Source organism: Petaurus breviceps, unplaced genomic scaffold (genome assembly GCF_028583685.1).
Source record: "Petaurus breviceps papuanus isolate PSGF00001 unplaced genomic scaffold, PetGlider_PUasm1.0 91133, whole genome shotgun sequence".
Lineage (NCBI taxonomy): Eukaryota > Metazoa > Chordata > Mammalia > Diprotodontia > Petauridae > Petaurus > Petaurus breviceps.
This window is the reverse complement of record NW_027187419.1, coordinates 96,585,959-96,611,195: the sequence shown is the minus strand read 5'-3', so window position 1 is coordinate 96,611,195 and position 25,237 is coordinate 96,585,959. Positions and strand designations below refer to the sequence as shown.

Below are 25,237 nucleotides of genomic sequence, written 5' to 3'. Positions count from 1 at the left end.
ATCTTTTTGTAACACTATTTTTCTCTTGCTCAGCAAGCCTTTCTTGCTTGGCAGCATTTTGCGTCTTCCTTTGCCTTATATGTTTGTAACCATTTTCCTTGTGTAGATTATTCCTACGCCTTCACAGAGCCTCAGAAACAGCCTGAGTATTATTTTGACTTCATTGAAATTCTGTTACAAAATTCCGCCCCCTCCCCTTCTTTTTAATGTTGTTCCCACAGATACCTTGCCAAAAATTTAGTTTCCTGGGAAACTTTATGAAGAAATTTTGCTGCACAATATAATCTTGGCAAGCATAATAAGATCATTGGGTGGGTCTGCTTAGCTTACAAAATTTATGATCTTATCTTTAAAAGTAGAGAATTGTATAATCGAGAAGGAAAGAAATATAACCATGCACCCAGGTTACATTTTTCTTCTAATCCCCCATTGGAGTTAGCTGAGGAAAGTTATGTTGTTTTAAGTAGGAATGGAGACAGGGACAGGACCTGTGATTTCATTAGCATTGGAAACTCCCAGATGAGGACACTCCCTTTATCAGGTAGGCACTTTCTCTGCAACTTTTAGTCTTAGAGCAGGGTTTTTTAGCCTGGGGCTAAGACCAGTCCCTCAAGAGGTCCATGGATAGATTTCAGGGAGTCCATGAACTTAGATGGGAAAAAAACTACATCATTATTTTCACTAACCTCTAGCTAAAATTTAGTATTTCCTTCTATTATTTAAAAACACTATTCTGAGAATGGATCGATAGGTTTCATTAGACTGCCAAAGGAGTACATAACCAAAAAGAAAAAAAAGGTTAAGAACTCCTCTCTTAGAGTATTTTCTAAGTCACTAAGAGGTTTAGGGGCTTATCTTGAATCATATAGCCAATATGTATCAGAGGATATTTCATCTTCCTCTGAAACATACTGAAGACATGCTCTGACTTCCTTCTCTGATATCTGTACTCTATCTACTAGGCCACACCCCCTCTCTAATGAATTTAATCCTCATTATTAATATCTGTTCCCATACATTAGTCCAAGGAGCAATGTTATTACATTAGGGGTATTAAAATGTGGTCATAAAAATATTTCTCTGACATGGGCTCCAATTCTCAATTCAAATAATTTCTCAGAAATCTTTTGGTGACAATGCTTTATAACCTGGAAGAACTAGTCTTAGACTAGCTAAAAATTTAGTGAAGATCTAATTAAAACCATTACTGGCCATCGTGTCTTATTAGAGAGTAGGATGAAGAGCTGAGTTTTGAAGAAAGTTTGGAAGAAAAACTTCAGAAAGAAAGAGATTAGGGCATAGAGCATTATCAAACCTCAGAGGGATACCACAGTGTGATGGGCAAGGTCCCTTGACTTCTCACACTGAAATGCTTAAGAGAATATCGCAAAAAGAATTCTGTTCTTATTTTTAAACAAGTTTTCAGAGGTCTCTGACCGTGCATCAGATTCATTACCACCAGATCTTTTTTTGTCTGTGCCCAATATCTCTGGCATCTTTCAGCATAGTATAGCATACAATAATCCCCTATGGACCCACCCATTGACACACAAGGAAAGTCACTCAGAAAACTCTATTGCTGCATTTTTCCACCACAGAGTTGCTTACTTTCTCTTTTCCTCTATCAAAGAACAAGCACCTTTGCATTAGCTGGGTAATGAGCCAGCCTATCGAATACCAACCAAAAAGGTGTGGTTGGTATGTTTGTGGTTGGTAGGTTTGTGAGTTAACTGAAAGCCCCAGCATGACAGAGAAGAATGATGGAAGGTGGACTGTTTTGAGGGTCACAAAATCTCAGCAGTGGAAGAGTGCTAAGAGGTTGTCTAGTCCAAACATACATGAACAATAACTTTCTCTACAAGATGCTACACAAGTGGTCATTCAAACTTTTATTGATGACCTCCAGGGATGGGGAATCTACTAGCATCTATTTCACTTTGGGGGAACTCTAATATTTAGGACACTCTATACATCAAGTTTAAAATTGATCATGTGTAACTTCCACTCACTGTTCCTAGTTCTGTCCCTTAGGGCTAAGAAGAACAAACATATTTCATCTTCTACATAACAATCCTTCAAATACTGCCAAACAGCAAGCTTATCCCACATAAGTTTTCTTCGAGCTAAACACTTCCATTTCTTCAATAGATTTTCATGTGATATGAATGCAAGGCCCTTCATCATCCTTATTGCCCCTCCCTATGCCTTCTTTAGTTTACCAAAGTCCTTCCAAAAGGTGAAATTCAGGGGAAAATGTTCCAGGTTAAGACATAATTTGGGGAAAGGTGGCCTAGGGAATGCTAGCAAAGAGAAAACAGTTATATATGGAAGACCATGGGAAAATCCAGCCACCCATAGCTGCCAATTAGGTCCAGGATTTATTTAAGCTGTGTTGGTATGTACGCTTATCAGTGATGCTCAAAAAAAATGGGATGCAAGAAAATTGATGTCTTGGGAGGAGGGAGTTTTAAGACAGTGTGTATTTGGGAGAGGAAATAATGATTCCAAAATTGTGATTTGGTGTAGAGCTTAGAAAGAGAGCGGAGGGTGACTGAGAGGGAGAGAAACAGTCATATGAATGAGAGGCATCAACATCAGGAGGGAGTGTCAGAGTCTAAGGCTAAGCAGTCCCAATAATTTGTGTAGAAAGAGACATGAATCTGCACATGAGAGAAAGAGTTTCTGGGATCTTGGAGCCACAGAATGCTGGGAGGGGATTCAAAGGAAGTTAAAATTGGGATACGAAGCTTATAGGGTGTGAGGAGAGGTGTATGGGGTATGAAGTGAGTGTGTGTGGCAAGGGTTTGAGCTTTGTTCTGTCTTCTGTATCCTGCTACTCTCTACCCCATGAAGGGATGCCCCTACTGGGAAAACATGATAAGAGAGCCCAGTAAGATCCTATACCTGAATGGCAAGAATATGATCTCCCTGCAGTCTGTGAAAGAGAAGGGTGTATCTGAGCAAGACTAAGAAACCTAAAGCTTGGGATGACAGTGAGATCACTATAACTGTGAGAGAAATGCCTCTAATGTTAGCAGTAGCAGTTAGATGACTGATCATGATCCTCAGGGAATAAATGCTCGGCCATTTGAAATAATTTTCTTTCCTCCTACTTCACCGTAGCAGAAAGGGGAACCTTGTGTGATAGTAATGGCAATTAAAGATTCCCCTGTATTGGCTTGGTTTTCAAATTGATTGTATTAAAACCCAGAGCTTGTTAATCCCACCTGTGGGATGGACTTTTTGATGTGAAAAGAAAGTCCTGACTGGGAGGAGCTGGGGACGTAGATTTGGAGAGACAAGAGAGAGGCGGAAGTTCTTTTTTGGAAGCTGCACCTCGTGGAGAGAGACTAAGAGAATTGCTGGTGGCCGCTTTGAATTGCCCTGGACTTTTGAGACCTGCCCCCTGAGCTGCCAAGGACTGAGGAGACATGGCTGTTTTGCTGGTACTTTGTCTGTCTGTTTTGATGTTATTTTGCCAGATTTGTCCACTGGTGAAAGACTGTCCTGTTGAAGAAGTCCTGGAACCTGGCATTTGGTTAAGAAGGCCTGAGACTGTCCTGCAGACAGAGAGTGAATACTGTCCACTGGTGAGGGACAGTACTGAGAGTGAATACTGTCCACTGGTGAGGGACAGTACTGTTGTTGCAGGGGTCTGGAGACTGTCCGGCAGACAGAATGAATACTGTCCACTGGTGAAGGACAGTGCTGTTGTTGCAGGGGTCTGGGAGCCTTTCTGTTGGTTCAGAAGCCCTGAAGAAGGATTTTCTTGTTGTATGTTTACAGAAATCCTGGGAGAGGGCTTTGCTAATGTGTTCAGGGGTTCTAGGACTGTTCTACAGACAGAGGATAAATTCATGAAGGGACTGGCAATGTATCTTATGGCCTTGCTAAGCCTTGTCTCTCCAGGAACTAAGATTGCTGAGAACTTGCCTCGTGTCAAGATGAAGAAAAGACCTCCATTTGGGTATTAAGTGCTGTGTTTAAACTTGATGTAACTCTGGGGTAGATTCAATTGTGATCCAGGGGTGGGGAACTTTTGACCTTTTTGTGTTCTATGGTTGAGCAAATGAATGTATTTTACTTATGTTTGGAAACTAATCTCCATTTGAGAAGAGGGGCTTTGTGGTGGACTTAATTAAGGTATAGCCTAGGGGTGGAGAAGTATTTGGAACAGAGACTTTGTAATTGATTGAATGATTGGAAAGTCCTGGGGTGGGGTAGGCCTTGGAGATGATTTAATCACACTTAGTAAATGCTGTATTTTGAATGATGTCATGTTTTGATCTTCTCTGTTCTGGGTTTGTTACTGAATAAAATAGAGAGCACCTATGCTGGTATTTTGAACCTGGGAAGTTGCCTTTGCTTGGTATTACATTACACCTTGGTTCTTAATGATTAAGTTTAGTCACTTTTCTCACATAACATATTAAATGTTCAAAAGAGTACAGAAGAAAATTCAGAGCAAGACACAGACAAGCAAGACTTCTTTGAGATTAATGTGTTAAATTCATTAGATACTTTTAAAAAAGACAAGCTAGGAGTGGGCGAGGGAATAGGTTACAAGGGTTTACAGACAGGTGTTTAGATTTGTGGGAATGGAAGGATAGGGGAGGGATCCTTGGGGTAGGCTAAGTAATAGGAGAGCAAGGTAATGGGTAGAAGTAAAGTAGAGGAGTCAGGAGGGATAGGAAATAAGAGATACACAGACATAAAAACAAAGACCAGGAGTATAATTTGTTAGGCAAAGTAAATGTACATATACATATACACATATGTATGTATATGTGTATGTTTATTTCTATGTCTAAAAAAGACAAGCTGTATATAATAGAGCTTCATGGTTTCATATAAAAAGTAGCTTGTTCTATTCTTTGAATATGAAAATGTTCATGTTTATTGGTATTTGTCAAGTTTAGATTTTTTTTTAGGTAACAAGCATTTTTTAAAAATCTGCACCTCCTACTACCCATGCAGCAAATAAAAACAAAAATCAAGATTCAGGATAACAGAAAAAGAAAACTATTTTTAAAAACAAAAAGAATCGGGCGGCTAGGTGACACAGTGAATAGAGCATTGGCCCTGGAGTCAGGAGGACTTGAGTTCAAATTCAGACTTAGTCACTTAACACTTACTAGCTGTGTGACCTTGGGCAAGTCACTTAACCCCAATTACCCTGCCTTCTCCCCTCCAAAAAGCAAAGATAAAAGATAAAAAATTTTTAATTAAAAAAATAAAAAGAATTCTTCCTCAAACATAGGTAGGAATGTACCTCCCCATTGTCTATTCTTTAAAATGAAGTGACTTTTCTACATATCTCCTTGGAGCTCATTGTGCCATGTTGTATAAAATGATGGCCTAAACCTAAATTCTGAAAAACCGTTTTCTCGTTTTCTCAGACTTTCTTGTTAAATAGGGAATCTTCCCCCCAATAGTTTGTCTTTGGGAGTTTATTAAGTATTGGGCTGCTTGGTTTAATTGCTTCTTGATCCTACTATTCTAGACAGTTCTATTGATATTCTTTTCTATTTTTTATCCAGTACCAAATAGTTTTGAGGATTATGTCATAATGTTCTTTGAAATCTGAAAATGCTGTCTCCATCATTTGTGCCTCCCGCATTTCCATTCAGACTTTAGATCTTTTTTTTCTTCAAATGAATTTTGTTACATTAATTAATTTTATAAAATAAGTCATTGGTACTTAGGCATAGCATTAAATCTGTAAATTAATTTAGTCAGGCTATTTATTTAGACTATATTGGGGCAGCCTAATCAATCAGCCTATGCCTCTCTCCAATTAGTTGTCTTCATTTATTTCTGCAGAGTGTTTATAATTGTATTTATCTAAGTCTTGAGTGTATCTTGGAGAATGTTAACTCCTGGATATTTTAGGCATTTTGTAGTTAATTTAAATTATTTTATATTAATATGTTCAGAGAGGACTAGCACCTCTGGTGTGAGGGCTTGCCAAGCCCTTTTCAGGGCTATTCATCCATCTTTAGTGTCCACCTTTCATCCAAGAAGCTATAGCATATTCAGTGGCCATGGACAGGCCTCAAATCTGTCAGTGAATAAAGAGAACATCTACTCCAAGCATGTAAAGACTTCCCTGGTGAAATGGAAGGATGAGAACAATTTGTTCCTAAGGTCATGAAGGCAGCTGAAGCAGAAACTAAGGAGTTCTTAGAGCTTGATCAGATATGGAAGATGCCAAGATCATTTACTGCATCCCAGGCCATTGCCAGTTGTCCTGCCATCAGTCTTTGATGACTCTGGAAGAGAGTGAGGATTATGACTTTATGAAACTCTATCGTATATAAATCCATTTCATAGGCAAGTCAGAACATCACCCATAATGTGAATGGCCCTCTTTGAAAACAAAGGATGAACAACAAATTAATTTTTAAAAAATAATTTTCTGTTGTTTTCATTGACATGATATAGAAATACTCATGATTTATCTGTACTTAATGTTTATCTACCACTTTTCTGATGTTATTGTCTTGATTAGTTCCTTTGCTGATTTTCTAGAGTTTTCTAAGTAAAGCGCCATAATGTCTGGATAATTTCCTTTCCTCTTTGCTGATTTTTAACTTCTCTCTCTTGCTTTATAGATATAACTAGTATTACTTGAACTATGACAAATAGTATTGGGTAAAAGATGTATCTTTGTTTTAGCCCAATACTTACTCAGAAAATTTCCTGTATTTTGCCTCTGCACATAACATTAGCTCTTGATTTTAGACAGAGTTTTTTTTAATCATTTTAAATAAGCTTTGTTCTGTGCCAATGCTTTTTTAGAGTTTTTAACATGATTTAATGTTGTATTTGGTCAAAGAGTTTTTATATCTATTCACTTAATCATGGTATTTTGGTATTTATATGATTAACTATTAATTATTTTTATAATTTTGACCAAACATTGCATCCTATTAATCCAACTAAGTCACAATAAACAATTTCATACATACATGGTTGTTGTATGTTTACAAAGATTTTATAAAAATTTCTTCATTAATATTACTACTAAAATTTGATTACAATTGCTTTATCTCCTCAGTAGTTTAGGTATCATGACCATATTTGTCTCATAAAAAATTCTGATAAAGTGTTTTCATTCTCAGTTACTCACTACTCAAATATGCAAATAGACCTGTGAATTTCAGTGAGGTGAGTTTTCTCTCCAATGATAAGGATTCCATCCATGCCTGCCCATTCTGTGCCACCCTTGTTCATTTTCTCCTATAAATTTAACACACAGGATTCACTCAGCATTTTTGGAACCTTTCTTGGTTACTTTTGATACCATAATGGAGGAGCACAGGATCATAGAATTCATCCTGAAAGGGTTCTGAGAGATTATGTAGTCCAACTCCTTCATTTTATAGGTCACAGTGATCTTTTCTTTCACAGATTTCTTTAATCACTTCCTTTACTCCATTGATTTGAAATTTTTTGCAGTGTGTTAAAAGCCAGCTCCTATCCACCCTATACCTCTTTTGGCCCTTTGGGTGATTTTTAGTTTCAATATTTTGGAGCCTGTAGTGTTCCACAGCTTGTAGCCATACATCAATGCCCAAAAAATAATGGTACTAGAAAGATGGATATTTGTTTCAGGTAAAGCCTTGGGTCATTAAAAAAAATCTTTGCTATTTTCAAAAGGAATCCTTCCATTCAATCCTATGTCCAATTTATTGTACATCTAAAGTTTTACCAAAGACACACATAATGATGGAAAAGCACTAAAGGCATTTTTCATTCACTTGTTTTTTATTTGTGGACAACTAAAGCCAAATCATTTTTAAGGATTTAAGATCTCATCCAGGAGGCCCTGCAATATTCTTGGGCTTGGGTCAATCAGCACAATGTCATCCATAAATAGGAGTACCTATAAGACCTCCTACTATCTATCTGTAGGGAATCATTCTTCACCTTGAAGTCGGCCTTGGATCTCCTTCATGAAAGTGGCAAATGCCTTTGACCAACATAACTTTCTTTATTTTAAGGCTCAACTGACATTAAAGTTTCATCCAACAAAGTTATCCATGTTATTATGTTTTGAGGATCTTTAAAATTTTTGACATATGCATGAATGACACCTTTTTGGAGGAGAATCTTTTGCTTAACCAAATCAAATGCTTTTTAAAAAATATATAGTCAATAAAACTAGTCAGGGCAACAGTGTCTATATCTTTTAGTCAATTGTATGATATTTAAAAAGTGTTTCTTAATTATTGAGAATCAGTATAATATAACTATTAATTGCTCTTTAAATTTTTATAGGATACATTCATAAATCCACATGAACTTTATAGCTTGTTCTACTTCTCTTGATGAGATTGGGATGTATAAGATCACTGTTTCTTATTTTGCAAGCTTATTTTATATTTTTGTATATAATTATCCATTTCCTTTAAGCTCTCGGTTTCTCTGGACTATGTGTATGACAATTTCTGATCATTCTTTTGATGTTTTCTCTATTGTAAATTCACTTAATTTTACATTTTCATAATTTGATTTTTGACTCTTTTTCCATTGATTTGTCCAATGCTTTGTGAATTCTGTTAATCTTTTTTTAAATGAGTTTACTGTACTTGTTTTTATAGTCACTTTTTAAAGTCTTTTCAATTTTCTCTATTTGTTTATTTTCATGATTACTTCTTTTTTGTTTTTGAGGTATGTAGTTATTTTGTTGATTATCTGATTTTTAATTGCGTGATCAATTCATGAATAACTGCTTTCTATAGTTTGTAAATGTTTTCAGCGATATAAGTTTTCTTTTGAGGACTACAATAGCTGTATCACCCAGACTTTTTGTATGTTGTTTTTTTAATGTATTTTATTTCACATATTTATGAATTTTTCTGTGTTGTTCTGCAATCCACTTATTGTTCAGAGCATGGTTGGTTGTGATTGCTATGATTGGTGATAGCTTCCATTTAGGTCCCTATCTTTTGCTCGTATTCCCCATTCTAATTAATACATGCTATAGGTAACAAACTTGCTTTTATTTCAGATTATATCCTTTCCTATTTCTTCTTAGTTCTTTTCAGTTCACTCAATTCATATCTACCACACAATTAAAATTCTGGTAGTTACTGTCTATCAATCTCCAGGACATTCCTATTCTTTCCTCTGTGAGTTCAGTGACTAGTACCATCTTTCTTCTTCAACTCCTACCCTCACACTAGGAGATTTCAACATTTATATTGATATTTCCTCAAACACACTAACCTCATACTTCCTCAACTCATTCATTTCACATGACCTATTCCTTCACACCCCCCACCCCAAAAAATATAGTCGTAACCTTAATCTTGCCATTACCCACAAATCTACCACTTCCATGTTCTTGGATTCTAAGGTTCCCTTATCTAATCATATCTATTGTCATCCTAATTCTCCCTCTGCCTTGTGAGCCAAATTCTGTTCTTAGTTCACACCTACAATTCCTTGACCTCTGAGTTCTTTCCCTGGCCATCAACCCTTGTACCAGCTACACTTTCCTCTCTTCTCCATCTTGACCCCTTGGTGAACCAGGTTCAATTTTACATCGTCTTCTGCTCTTGAGTCCCTTTCCCTCTTACTCTATCTTCAGTCTCACTGCCAAGCCTCAGCCTTAGATCACTGTCATCATCCATTGCCTTTACTCCTATACACATGCTGCTGAATGAAGCTGGAGAAAATCATGAAACCTCTTTGATTAGGTCCATGACAAATTCATGTTACAAAGCTCAACTGGTTCACTACTGCTATATTCCTCTAATTTATTCACTACCCCATTCATTATTGAAGCTCTTCCAAACCTTATCTCTCTTCAAAACTCCCATGGCTCCCCTTCCTTCCATCTTCTTAGTAGAGAACCTTGCTTTGTATTACACTGGAAAAGTTAAAGAATGTTCATCAAAAGCTCACTCTTCCTTCATCTTCATCTGACATCACCCAAATACTTTCTTCCACTATCTTCTCCTTTATACCTATCTCACATAATGAGGGGGACCATTTCCTTATTAAGACAAAATCCTCCACATGTACAAGTGATCTCATGCCATCTTGTCTTCTCCAGCAAATTACCCCTTCTATCATATCCACTTTCTCACTTATCTTCAATCTCTCCTTATTTACGATTACTTCACTACCTCCTACAAATATACCCATTTCTCCCTCCTCCTCAAAAAAACCCCTTACATTATCCATCCATCCCCATTCATTATGTCCCACATTTCTCTCTCTTATATGACCAAACTCCTTGAAAAGGTATCTAATCTACAATAGGTGTTTCCACTTCCTTTCCTCTCACTCTCTTCTTAAGTCTCTATAGTCTAACTTCCAACATTATCATTCAATTGAAATAATGCTCTCCAAAGTTTCTAATGATCTTTTAATTGTCAGATATACTGGTCTTTTCCCAATCCATATCCTTCTTGACTTCTCTGTAGCCACTGACATTGTCAATCATGCACCTCTCCTCGATAATCTCTTCTCTCTAGGTTTTTGGAACACTACTTTCTCCTAGTTCTCCTTCTACTTATCTGGCCACTCCTTTTTAGTCTTCTTTATTGGGCCTTCATTCAGGTCATAATCAATAACCATAGGTGACCCCAGGCCTCTGTCCGGGCCTCTCTTCTCCTTCTATACCATTTCACTTGTTGATCTCATAAATTCTCATAGATTTAGTTATGATCTCTATGCTGAGCATTCTCAACCTCTCTACTGACCTCAAGTCTCACATCTCCAACTGCCTATTAGACATCTCAAAGTGGATGTACCATAGACATTTTAAATTTAACACACCCAAAACTTATCTCATTATCTTTTCCCTAAAACCCTCTCCACTTCCTAACTTCCTTATTAATGGTCATTCTCCCAGTTACCCATATTCAAAATCTAGATGTCATCCTTAACTCCTTACTCTCTCTCACCCCATATAGCCAACCTGTTGCATTGTCTTTTGATCTTATTTTTGTAACATCTCTTGAATGTGCCCCCTACTTTCCTCTGACACTCCACCATCTTGCTATAGGTCCTCATAAACCCATACTTGGACTATTGCAATGCCCTGCTGGTTGATCTCCCTACTCCAATCCATCCTCCATTCAGCTGTCAAAGTGATCTTCCTAAAAAGCAAGTCTAACCATATTACTTCTCCATTCATACACATTCAATAAACTTCATTGGCTCCCTATCATCTTTAGGAGCAAACATAAAATGCTATTTGACACTCAAAACCCTTTGTAACCTGCCCCTCTACCTTTTTCAGTTTTCTTTTATCTTATACCCACCCACCATGTACTCTGTAATCCAGGCACACTGACATCCATGATGTTCATTGAATATGACAGGTCATCCCCCAGGTCTTTGAGGTCCAAGATGATCATACTTTTGTATTTTTATCTTCAGTGCTTAGCACAGGACGTAACAATAAATATTTGTTGATTAATTGATTGATTTCCTAAATTGTAGTCAGTTTGCAAAAGAATTATGGGATGCTAAAAAGTGTCTGTTCTTTAATATTCCTATTCAGAAGGTGCCACAAGCCATTTATATTTAGTCTGTTTAGCTTTATGGTTTCATTTTTATATTTCTGTTAGATGCTGTAATGGGAATGCAAATTTGGAAGATCTTCCCTGCCCCTAGGCTAAAGTGCACCTGAAGCCTGGGGTGGGAGGCTTGTTTTTCAGTAGATACTTTTTGATTGGCCAGTGGGTCAATAAGGTTGTTACATTCTCTGAGCCAGGAGAAGGCTATATAAGCCCTGATGTGTAGCTTTGTTTTGGGGGCTCACTTTGAGAAGTGTTCTGTGATTTGATATGTATTCTGGGAAGCCGTTGTCTGGAGCGCCCCCACCCTTTGAAAAACCCAGATGTTGAAAGCCAGATGTTGATTTGGTATGGATGTAATGGTTGGACAGTTTGAAATCTGTCTACTAGATCTTTTTCTGTCTTGATAATTCTGTCTGTGTACTTTGAAGTTCGGGGTGCTGACCTTTTCCCCTGAACAAGGTAAATGATATATGTCTGACTGATTAAAGTAAGCTTGTTAACCCATTTTGAGTTGCTTTCCTTTATCAAAGCAGATCCAAGAACCTGTGTGAGCAGCCACCCTAGGGACGCTTGGGGTGCTTGCCGCTACAGATGCATATACCTCTGAAAGTGGAAAATGAAAGCCTTATATAATTATTATATTGCTATCCATGTCTTTTTCATTATGGATTTAGACACAATACAATTTTGTACATATATATTTGATGACATTTTTATCATCTATGGTACTTTTAAATATAAAGAACTTTCCCTATTTATTCCCTGGTCATTATGAAGTTTTATTGTTGCCTTATCTGTAATCATGATTGCAACTCCTGCTTATTTGTTTTTGGGATCACATGATGCCTAGTAAATTATTTTCCAGCTCCTCATCTTCATTTTGTACCTGTCTTTATTTTTTTCCTTATATGCAACACATTGTTGGGTTTTATTTTCTTCTTCATTCTACTATTCATCTTCTTTTTATTGGGGAGTTTAATTCATTTGTGATTAAGATTACAATTTTAGGCTTATGTTTTCTTCCATTTAATTCATTTGAATTAATACATTAGAATAATTATTATGTGGTAATAGTGTCTGCACTAGGGAAAATGAGGAAAACTCTGCACAAGCCACATATATCCAGAGAATTAGATGATATCCTTCACAAGTTGGATATAAGAGAGGATGGCTGCTATCTTCCAAAACTGCGTCCAAATTGAGGTTCCTTCTCAGTTTTTCTTTTTTGGAGGGAGACAGAGACAAGGAACCCGCACACTGAAATAGCATTCCTGGATAGGATGGTCCTGGGTAGTAAGAGACAGGAAGAAACAGACAGAGCTTTTGTTGAGTACTTATTCTGTGCCAGGCACTGTGCTAAACACTGGTGATACCCATACAAGAAAGCAAGATAGTTCCTGCCCTCTAGGACATTATATTCTAACAGGGCAAGTTAACACATAAAAGTGAGCTGGAAAATTAGGACAGCAGTAAGGCACACACATAAAGGAATAATTTGGAGCTGGTTGCTGGAAAGTCAGAAGACCTTGTTCCAGGCAATTTAAGGTAAAAATTCACCTATTAGAGCCCAGGAAGGTTCAAGGGGCAGAGTTCAAAGCTCCTGTGGAAAGGGAGCAGGGATAATTACCAGTGGAAATGGTATATTGCAGAGCTGGTAGCTGGGAAGCATACAGGAAAAGTCTATCTTTGATGATTGCTAAAATACTTCCTCTTTGGGGGCAGTTCTGGGATGGTGACTGTTACTCTGTGACCTCTGCTTCCAGATATACTTTGGGATCTTGGAGTAATTGGTTGGAGATATGAGGCTATGAAACTATAGGACAAAAATATTTCTCAGTTTACTAAAGATTGGCTAACAAGGAAGATATGGAGATTATCTATGGTACCAAATCTTTGGGGCCATTGGGCACAGTTAGATTATTACCTGTGAAATTAAAATTGGGAAAACCTTCTCAGTTTATTTTAGGGGGTAAAAGCAAAAGAGAGCAAGAAGCAATTAAAACTACAAAGAAATACAGTAAACAAATATCAACATGAACTTCCCCAAGTAGTTCTTTTTCTTAGGTGCCTCACCAGTGGTAAGAGGATGGACTTGGACTACATTCTCAGAAAAGATCCTCTGAGGCAGGTGCTTATTATATGTTTTCCCCTTGGGATCCTGTGTATGAATGCTATCTCAAATTTTAAAGTTGAAAGGTTATAAACTTCCAATACAAAAAAAAAGGTCCTAATTATTAATATAACTATGTAAAGATGTGTTTATGCATGTATGCTCTAGCAAGCAATATAGATTAATTTGCATTTGCCAGAGGAAGATGGCAGATCTGATTGCAAAATTCTAAATAGCAAACCAAACCTTATGTATATGTTAGAGGATCACAGATCTAAAGCTGAAGGGACCTCATTTCTCCTCCCTCATTTTACAGATGAGGAAACTGAAGCTAAGTGATTTGCCTAAGGTTATATAGGTGGTGTCAAAGGTAGGATTCCAACCCAGATACTCTGTCTCCAGAGTCAGTGCCCTTTTGACTAAGAGCCCTAAGTTGACTCTATAAAAAAAGTCACAGAAACTACAACCAGACACTAAGAAATTAATTGAAGAACTCATAATTTAAGGGACTTTTTCAATGTTCTCCCCATTATTTTAAGCCCCACTTCTTCTTCCCATATCCCTTTTCTTACTGCTTTTTCTTACCATGTTCCCCCAAGTAGGCCAAGAACTAGAAATATCACTTCCCACTCCCCACTCAAAGTCAGATGTGATGAGAATTATCACCAACTGCCTCCTATCACTTGTCTCCCTTCTACTTTCCTTAGCTATTTCTATCTTAGTATGAACCCTTGAATAAAAAATGTTTTCTTCAGGAAGTAACATGGATTTGAGTCCGTGTATTAGTAATTATATTCATTTTCTTTCCTTTCTCCTGATTCTTTGATCCTTCTTAAATTGTTAGCCTTTTCTATCCTTTAATGACCTTTGTTTGCTCTTAAACACTTGATCAATGTAGAACTTGAAAAAAACCAATAGCCTTGTGTAGACCTAGAATCACAAGAAATCTATTTTTATTGTTAAGATTTTTCTTTGTTAACTACAGTCTCTTATTTTTCTTATGTTTTTTCCTATTTTGAACTGTTTGCATGTCAAAAAGTCTGTGTGTTACTTATAGTGGAGAAAAGAAGAAAATGAAAGAAGAACTAAAACCATTACTCAGCATAGATGAGATAATGACATTGGATGGAGAGAAGACAAAACTATTCAACTTATACTTTTCTCCAGCTTTCTTTTCAAAAGATAAAACACAGTCTTTGGATTGGAGAAGACAGAATGAAAATGCCTAATAGGCAAAATCCAAGGTATGTAATGGGTAATGATATCTAGTTATACAATATGAGTCAAAATCAGAAGGCCCAAAGAAACTGCAAACCAAGGTGGTGGTCAAGTGGTGGTAGTGGTGGTTGCAGCAGCAGCAGTAGTAGTAGTTATAATAGCACTTTAAGGATTTCAAAGGGCTTTAAAAATATTAACTCATTTTATCCTTCCAACAACCATGGGGACTAGGTGCTATTATTATTTTCATTTTATAGATAAGAAAACTGAGGTGGAGTAATTAAGTAATGTAGCAAAGGTCACAAGTGTCTGAGGCTGGACTTAAACTTAGGTTCTCCTGACTCCAGGGACAGCTCTCCATACATTGTACCACCTACCTGCCTTGAGAGCTATAACAAGCATGACTAATTAGAGAGACTGAGTTGTATAGATAGAGTCGACAAGATATACCAAGTAATACAGAGTGAGGAAGAATGGAGAGTTGAGGATTACTCCTATGTTGTGAAACTCAATAAGTGATACCTTCAACAAAAAGAGAGAAATAGGTGGGCTAGGCACAGCTAACAATGAGTTGTTTAGAACATGTTGAATTTGAGATGCCTAAGGAACATCTAGGTGGAGATTCCCAGCAGGCAATTGGAGATAAGGCACTGGAATTCAAAAGAAAGAGGAAGGGTGGCTATATAAATATATTCTCGCTATAAATGAAATGAAAAGATAAAAAGCTCTAGTTAAATGAAAAGGATAACTCACATCTTCTTCAAGAGGAAAATAATGGAGTTAATTTCATCATGCACCAAAGACACCAAGGAACTCAGCTTTACAATACTCTTGGTCAGCTCACCTTGAAGGTCCCATGACATGTATTAGCAAATGGAACTCCATGGTGATCACTGAAACTTAAACACCTATGATCTGTTGCAGAAGACAAAGGGGGAGAGAAATTGTGTAACAAATTTGGCAAGATCATTCAAAGTCAGTGAATAGTATCTTGATACTTTGGGGACTTCTATGCAAAGATAAGAATAGCAAAACATGTTGGAATTTATTATTTAGAGAGGTAGAATCGAGGTAGTAGAATGCTAAGAAGTTGTTTACTGAATTTCCCTTTACAAACTCCTCCAAACAGATCCAGAAAATGCACCAAAGCAAATCGTAATGGGAGAAGCCAGAAAAAAAACCACAGTGAGTCATTTCTCCAACCCAGCTCACTATGGGGAAACAGACAAAGAGGTCTCATGACAATGAAGACTGGATGGGATGGGAGCATTCCACATTAGCATTCCAGCACCCAGGGAGAGGCTGTGTACCAGGGCAAGAGGAGTTCTCAAACTCATACTAGGGCACCAGCTGGTCCATAGCAAAGCACTGTGACAGAGATAGAGGAGAATTTTCAGTTTTGTAGCCCAGTACCTTGATCCAAATCACAGATTCTGGTTAGACTGAGAAGGGAACCTGCACACTGAAATAGCATTCCTGGATACGGTGGTCCTGGGTAGTATATGGAGAAAGGAGGAAGTTCAGAAGTCTGCAACAGGAAACTTCAGGTACAAAGCAGGGTCTTCTCTTCAATGTCTATCCCAGCATGAAGAGAAATACCAGGGTGAGATTCCTAGGCCAAAATTCTGATGCTGAGCCAACAGAGATTTCTAGCTAGCTGATAGGGAGAATGTAACAGCAGCCTACTCTTGCTTGGACCCAAACCAACATCAGGAACTTGCAGAGCATCAATCAGGTGCCTAGGATTAGACCCTGTTGGAAACATGGAAAGCTTACAAGTAATCGGCATGTTCCTAAAATCATGGAATAGTACAATAATAACCCAAGAAAGCAGCAACAGGACGGTCCTATACCTTCCCTATAGAAGTGAGGCAGTTGTTCAATTGTGTCCAACTCTTTGTGACATCATGAACCATAACACACCAGATTCTTCTATCTTTCACTATCTCTCAAAGTCTGTCCAAGTTTGTGTTCATTGCTTCCATGATACTATCTATCCATCTCATCCTCTGTTGTCCCTTTTCCTTTTCCCTTCAATCTTTCCCCAAATCAGGGTCTTTTCCAAAGTATGGCAGAGTCTGGCCCTAACATCAAGTCCAAAATCAGGAAGTAGGTTGAAAGAATTGACAAACAAAAAAAGAATCCCACTATAATGAGCTATTATGGTAGTAGAGAAGCTCAAGACAGAAACGTCAAAGATGAGAATGACTCCAAAACATCTACAAGGAATACCTCAGAGAAAAACACAGCTTGGGCACAGAGATACATTCACTCAACAGGAAAACAGAAGAGAAAAGGAAAAGGAAGGGGCGGCCAGGTAGCACAGCGAGTAAGAGCACCGGCTCCAGTGTTGAGAAGACCTGGAGATCGAATCCCAGGCTCAGACACTTAGCACCCACCCAGAAACACCTGGCCGTGTAACCTTGAGCAAGTTACTTAACCCTGATTGCTTAAAAAAAAAAAGAAAAGGAGGAGAAGGAACTAGAAGGAGAAGAGATTAAAGGAGAGATTAATTTAAGCAAAACACTCTAAGGATATACAAAATATGTCTCCTTTTGAGGTAGCAAAGAATGAGAATTTGATTGGAAGCTTATCTTGATTGGCTATATATATATATATATATTTTTTTTTTTACTGTAACAAATGGTTTCATTTCACTTGTATTTGCACTCTAATGTCATATTTACTCCCGTGCCATAAGCTTTTGTTTCTTCAATTCTTCTGGGATATCCTTTTCTTTTGAGCAGCCTCCTCTTCTGGTTTAGGATCAATCTGTTCCTTTTCGGTAAGTATCATCTCAACATGGCAGGAAGAACTCACATATGGATTGATTTGACCATGAGCCCTGTAAGTATGCTATTGCATTTTGGGAGCCTTGTTAACCTGGATATGCTCAATGACAAGAGAATCCACATCCAAACCCTTCAGTTCTGCGTTACTCTCTGCATTTTTAAGCACATGCAGCAAGAATTCAGCATTTTTTTTGGGGCCACTGACCCTGTGTCCAACCCCATTGCTTAGCCTGGGTACGCCTGCCAACTCCACCATCATATCGACGGAAAGGAACACACTGTTTCTTCAATGTGATATCTTTCAAATACTTGGTAGCTTTTCAGATATGCATGTCCTTGATAGCTTGGGCTGTTTCACGTGTGTTCTTAAAGTGGACCTGGAGATTTGAACCCCTTGACTTGCATGATTTTGTGGGCTTTTCTGGATCAAGAGAGTACCTCACCATTTTTATGATTACTTAGGATGGCTCAAAGGAAGAGGAAGTGGTTGTGTATATACATTTATAATGGGTTTTTTTTGTTTTTATTTTGTTCTCCATGGGGAGTGGGTGGGGAGAATCTAGATAGTGGATCTTATCTCATTAAAGCAAATAAAATATTTTTAAAAGTCATCAGATTTGGCAATTAGGAGATTATTAGTACTTTTGGAAATAGCAATTTTGGTTGAATGAAAAGATCAGAAACCAGACTGTAGCGTTAAGAAAAGCATGACTGAAAAGGAAATGAAAGCTTGTAAGGTCTTCTCAGAGAGCTTAACTACACATGAAGGGACCAGGTTGTGAAGGGCTTTAAAGACCAGAGGATTTTATATTTAATCTTAGAGTTAATAGGGAGTCAATGGAATGTACTAAGTAGGGGAATGACATAACCATTATCTGAACTTTAGAGAGACCACTTTGTCAACTAAGTAAAGGATGGACTGGAGTGGAGAGAGACTTAAGACAGAAAGATCAACCTTTGTATAATCTTTGTGATTGATATTTTGTTATAGCCTCTTTGCCAATATTTTATTTAAAATTTTTACATCAATGTTCATTAGGAATATTGATCTATAGATTTCTTTCCATGTTTTGACTCTCTTATTTAGGTATCAAGATCATATTTGCATCTTAGAAGAAATTTGGTAAGATCCTTCCTTTTTGCAGTTTATGTATTATCAGAATTCTTTGAAGACCTGATAAAATTCACTTGTAAATCCAAAAAAAAGAAAATTCTGTTCAGTATTGAGCAAAAGAGGTCCAAACATATAGATTACTCACAGTATATATGTGAGTAATATAGTGAAGATTATATTCTTCTGTGAAGATTTACAAGACATGCAGAAGAATCATATGGAATCAAAGACATGGATGGGAAGTAATCTGCACCAGTCAGTGGAGATCACCAGTCCTGGTGGAAAGATTCATATCCACTGCATACATACATTAAAGTAATGAAGTGTGAGTTTACTTGTAGATAACTGATTTATACTAGTGAAATCTCTTTTACACCTCAAGATGTAAGACCCTATCTCTATAGAGCAACTTATCCTCTAAGAAGTTTAGAATATCATTTGTCTGCATATAAGAGGTTATAGAAACAGACCCATAGGATAATTCAGATCACCCCAAATCCTCTTTTTACCTGAATAGAAGTGTTTTGCCCAAATTACATATTTTGCTGTCTTCCTGTGGAGACAAAATCATATTACATTTATATTCATAAATGACTCCATATTTTAAAATTATTAAGAAACATATGCAAAGAAGCTAACTAAACCATTTCAAAAGAAATTATTTGGGGGGAGGGGATGGAAATTTTAATGTGAGTTTCAGGACTGTTCTGAAAGAGGCCATTTTAGGATTGATAGATATCTTATGTTCCTTGATTTAAGCACTCTGTAGATGTCTACTTTTCCTCTGAATCATCCTTGACTGAGTTCAAATTCTTGTAGAAAAGACCTAAAAAGCTATTGTGAGGATGAAAGAAATTTAAAGTCTGGACTGTACTCAGCCAGTAGAACTGGCTCTTTTTCTATCCAAGTCAGCTTTCCTCAAAGTGTCACAGAGCAGCCTACAAACTGTCTACCTTGAATAGACTAGACTGGTGACAAGGTTCACTGCTCTCATTTCACATTAGTGGAGGGGGCAGAGTCAAAATGGTGGAGTAGAAACAGGATTTCCACAGGGCTCCCACTTCCCCCTCCTCCATGTAAAAGGTGACTCTGAACAAACTTTGGAGGTACAGAACCCACAAAATGACACAGAGAAACTAACCTCCCTCTGAGGACAGCCCAGCAGGCCAGCAGGAAGTGGCCAGTGCAGAGCTCTGGGAGCTGAGCCCAGCCCTGCTGGTGACCCAGAGGTTTTAGCCTCAGGCCAGCCACCTGCTGGAAGGACTTCAGATCACCAGCAGCTGTGGTGGTTTCCAGAATTATCAATCTATAGATGCTAAGGACAAAGTAAGAGGTCAGTGCAGTGTGGACTTTGGGACCTGGGAATTCCAGAGTATGGTCAGCCTTTTCCCCCAGGGCAAGAAGCGGCTGAGGCGCTGCAGCCATGCAGCCACCACCACATGGCTGCTTCAGAGCCTGCAGACTGTAGGGGGACCAAGCAACCAGGGGTAACTGCTGAAGGGTAATTGCTATTGCTTTAATCTGCTTGGATCTGGATTGCGATCTAGGGTGGAGGTCCTGGGGTGCGTGACCAGTTTGCCAGAGCTTGGGGAGGCTTCAGAGAAGGTACCCAACTAATAACTCCAGCAACTGAGACAACCCCATCGATTGGGACAAAGGTCCCCCCTCTGGTAGCAAAGTTCTACTGTGACAAAAATCTCAAAAGTCAAGTAATTGAGTGGCAACGTGAGCAAATGAGGGAAGCAAGGCAAGCACAGTAATCCAACTTTGGACTCCTTTTATGGGGACAAAAAGGATTGGGGCATGGAACAGGAGGAAGACAGCGAAGTCAGAATTCCTGCACCAGAAGCTTCCAAGAAAAGAATAAACTGCTTACAGGCCATAGAGGAGCTTAAGAAGGATTTTGAAAACCAAATAAGAAAAATGGAGGAAAAATTGGGAAGAGAAATGAGAATGATGCAAGAAAAATTATAAAATGAGAGTCAACAACCTGACTGAAGAAAATAATACCTTAAAAAATAGACTAACTCAAATGGCAAAAGAGGCTCACAAAGCCAATGAGGAGAAGAATGCCTTAAAAAGCCGAATTTGCCAGTTGGAAAAAGAATTACATTAGTGGAAAACAAGCACAGAAAGGTCAGCAATTTAGCTGGCAGTGTAAACTAAGAAATGGAAATTTGAAGGACCCCCACAAACCACCCGAGTTCAATTTTCTCAATTAGATCTTGTTGTCATCTATTACATGTCAATCTTAGTATTATTTTTTTAAAACTACTGTCTATAACAGTTCCTGTTAAACTACAATATTAAAAATGACATTTGAATTTCTTTTCTCTTTAGTTTCTAGGCAGAAGTTACATGTGGTTATGTAACTCCCCAAAAATTCTGCATTTCAGGAAACAAATAAGAATTTATTTTTAAACTCTTAGTACATAGAATTTATAAAAGGATTTGTAATAGAAAAGTGTTGTCTTTAGGTAATGTAGGGTTGGGGTTGATTATATCCATAGCAGTGTATGCAACCACCAAATTATAGTGTAAAAAAGACACAAGCAAGAAGGAGTCATATAACACCTGACTTCAGTGAGTATTGTCTTCTCCTTTATCTATCTTCATCAATAAACATTTTTTAAGCCCATACTGTCAGGTACTATGCTAAGTTCTGACCTCAAGGAGCTCACATTCTAATGGGCGAGACAATATGAATTTAACTACATATATGTAACTACATGTATGTAACACACATATATGTATATTGTTCAGCTATTTTTCTGTTGCATTCAACTCTTTTTGACCCCATTTTCTTGGTAAGGATACTGGAGTGGTTTGAAATTTTCTTCTCCAGCTCATTTTATAGATGAGGAACTAGCGCGATTCTGGGAGTAGCAGTCTCATGTATAACTCACAGCTTTCGCAGCCTACAGCAGCAACCTTGATATTCCCCAAAATGGCATCTACTGTTAAGGATCAGCTGATTTTGAATGTCCTAAAGGAGGAAAAGGTTCCCCAGAACAAGATCACTGTTGTTGGGGTGGTGCAGCTGGCATGGCATGTGCCATCAGTATCTTAACAAAGGATTTGACTGATGAACTTGCCTTAGTTGATGTAATAGAAGACAAACTAAAGGGAGAGATGATGGGTCTCCAACATGGAAGCCTTTTCCTCAAAACGCCAAAGGTTGTTTCTGGAAAAGACGACAGTGTAACTGCAAACTCCAAACTTGTCATTGTTACGTGCTGGGGCACGTCAACAGGAGGGAAAAAGTCATCTTAATTTGGTCCCGCATAATGTGAATATCTTTAAATTCATCATTCCCAATATTGTTAAATACAGCCCTAATTGCAAACTGCTTATTGTTTCCAATCCAGTGGATATTTTGACATATGTGGCCTGGAAGCTAAGTTGCTTTCCTAAAAACCGTGTTATTGGAAGTGGTTGCAATCTGGATTCCGGCCGTTTCCATTACCTAATGGGGGAGAAACTTGGTGTCCATTCTTTAAGCTGTCATGGATGGGTCCTTGGTGAACATGGAGACTCCAGTGTTGCTGTGTGGAGTGGTGTGAATCTTGCCGGTGTGTCTCTGAAGAATGTTAATCCTCAAATAGGAACTGATGCTGATTCAGAGAATTGGAAAGAAGTTCATAAACAGGTGGTTGAAAGTGCTTATGAGGTGATCAAGCTGAAGGGCTACACTTCCTGGGCCACAGGCTTGTCTGTGGCAGATCTGGCAGAAAGCATTATGAAGAATCTTAGGAGAGTGCATCCAATTTCCACCATGATTAACGACCTATATGGCATTAATGAGGATGTCTTCCTTAGTGTCCCATGTATCTTGGGGCAGAATAGCATTTCAGATATGGTGAAGGTAAACTTGAATCCAGAGGAGGAGAGCCATTTAAGGAAGAGTGCAGATACTCTTTGGGGAATTCAGAAGGAGTTGCAATTTTAAAACCTTTTAATGAGCTGCCATCAAGAGAACATGACAGTGGTTAAAGGGTTATGTATGATGTGCTTTTCAAATAGGTCAAATCCTTCCTCTGATTAGTGATTGAACACCAGAAATGTAAAACCTGTGAACACACCCTAAGTCTCTTCCTAAAGTTAGAAATGGGGAATAGTACAGTGTGACTATTGTTTAAACCCTGTTGATGTTTCCATATGATGCTGGATGTGACTTGTATAGTCTCAGTAGTCGATGTCAAGCAGATAATGCCCCACAGGTATATAAACTACCTGCCTTATATATAGGTACTACAGGTCCCCATAGGTCTAGAAGACAACACTCCTGGCTACAAGACACCATACAGTAGTAATTCTTTATTGACGCATTGATTACCTTGTGCTCCTCTCCATTAGGGCTCTACAGCATGGCCCCATGCATCACATTTCCAGAGGACCTGATTTTTGTCTACACACACACACAATATAAGTGGGAAGAAATCTCTGAAGGAAGGCACTAGTAGGTGGGAAGAGAGTGATTGGGAAAGGCATCCTATAGAAGATGGGACACAACCTGAGTCATCAAGGAAGTCAGGAAAGCTGGGAGAGATGAAAAAGTAGGGAGACAGAATGTGGTGCATTAGGAACAGCAAGAAGGCCAATGACACTGAATTACAGAGCATGAGAGAAGGGTAAGAAGACTAACTGAAAAGGTACAAAGATTAAGACATATCTAGTCCACATGCTTCATAGCTGGACCTTCATATACCTTAGTTATTGGTTCCTTTTTTTCTGACTTAGATGGAAAAGTCCTAAGGCCAGAGTACTTCTATCATGTGCCCAATATTAACTACAACATTGGTTAGTCTTGACAAGATGATACCTGTAGATCTGGCATCAGTTTTTCAATTAGGTTTGTTTTGTTTGTTCACATTTCTAGTAGTGTACACTTACACACACATACACACAGAAAGTAGATGATAACTGTTTAAGTAACAGAGATAATATCTATCAATAAATTTAAGTATTAATATTTTTATTCATCAAATTGGATATCATAGAGAGCAATTTAATGGAAGAAGAATAGTTATCAAAAAAGCCACAATTTCATAGAAGACAAAATCCAAGAAAGAAGCCAGCAATAATAAGCCCTTGGCCTCAAAATTTTACGTACAAATAGACAACCTATAGGTAACAAACAAGATAAACTATGCTAATATAAGGACATAAATTTGATATCCCTGGTATCTTTAATTTAGGGAAATGAGGCTCAGGGCCCAACAGATACCATGTACTAAAGTCTACCTTGGCAAATAAGGAGCACTTCACCAAGGAACAAAGAGATCTCTAAGCATTAGCAAAACCAAGTCCATAGTAAGCTCTTATCCTGTGGTCTACTCCACTTCTGAATTTGAGGTAATCATATTTTAATGGGAGGAGCTGCCTACAAAGAAGAGTCCATTTAGCCTTACAGATGACTATTTTATCTATGGAGGGACATTCAGGTAGAAGAACATCTCTCTTTTTGCTACTGAGTACTTTGCATTTTTTTAATACTTTCAGTATATATTCAATCCCCTGAAGAACAAAAGCGATTTTAAAGTGAATACAATCTTATTGTTAAAGTTGTAAATGTCATTCAGCTCTAGAAGAGTATATATGTAGCTACTACCTATGCTGTTTTCCAAAATCTTCCAGAACTAGAATATGGCTATAGAAAAGAATATCTTATTCAAAAGAAATAGATTAGGTAAGAGTCGCAGGGTGAGACTAAATGGAATCGTCAATTAAGAATACATATTCTGAGTAAAACTAGCAAACAGAAGGGCAAAGCATGATACAGAATGTTCAGGAAAAGAATAAGTATAATAAGCAGAGAATGATTGGGGCTTTGTTCCAGGTCTCTGGTATATAGGGGTGTGTCCTTCCAATTCCCAGGGAACTTGAAATACTGGAGAGAGGGGCAGCCAGGTAGCACAGCAAGTAAGAGCACCAGCCCCAGTGTCGGCATGACCTGGGGATCAATTCTGGGCTCAGATACTTAGCACCACACCCAGAAGTAACTGGCCGTGTAACCTTGAGCAAGTTACTTAACCCCAATTGCTTTATAAAAAAAAAAAAAAGAAATACTGGAGAGAGCATTCCTATGAGAGAAAGTTTCCACAGGAGCCATAGGGACCCCTGAATTCTGACCATGGGGAGAAGACATTTCCATCTAAATTTGATTCTCTGAGGCAAAGACCTATCTTCTCCCTTTGCATGAATCAGGGACTTCCATTCCATTCTATGCATGGGCATTTTTTCTCACTGGAGCCACTGCAGATGAGTAGGGCAGACTTTCTGCCCTCCATGTGCCCCACTTATGGCAAATAATTAGGACGATCAGGATCAGCAGCAGAATCAGAAGTGATGGCACACTACACCAAATAAATGGAAACAAAACAATTGAAACAGAATGATTTGAGAATAAAATGATGACCAAGCTTGACCACAAAGAATAATTATAAGATCACAGAATCAT

The 25,237-nt window shown here is 38.0% G+C and overlaps 1 pseudogene; it reads left to right on the top strand.

Moving 5' to 3' along the window:
* The first annotated feature begins 21,631 nt into the window (after positions 1 to 21,631).
* On the top strand, positions 21,632 to 22,844 carry LOC138155456 (L-lactate dehydrogenase A chain pseudogene; annotated as a pseudogene).
* Positions 22,845 to 25,237: the final 2,393 nt, after the last annotated feature.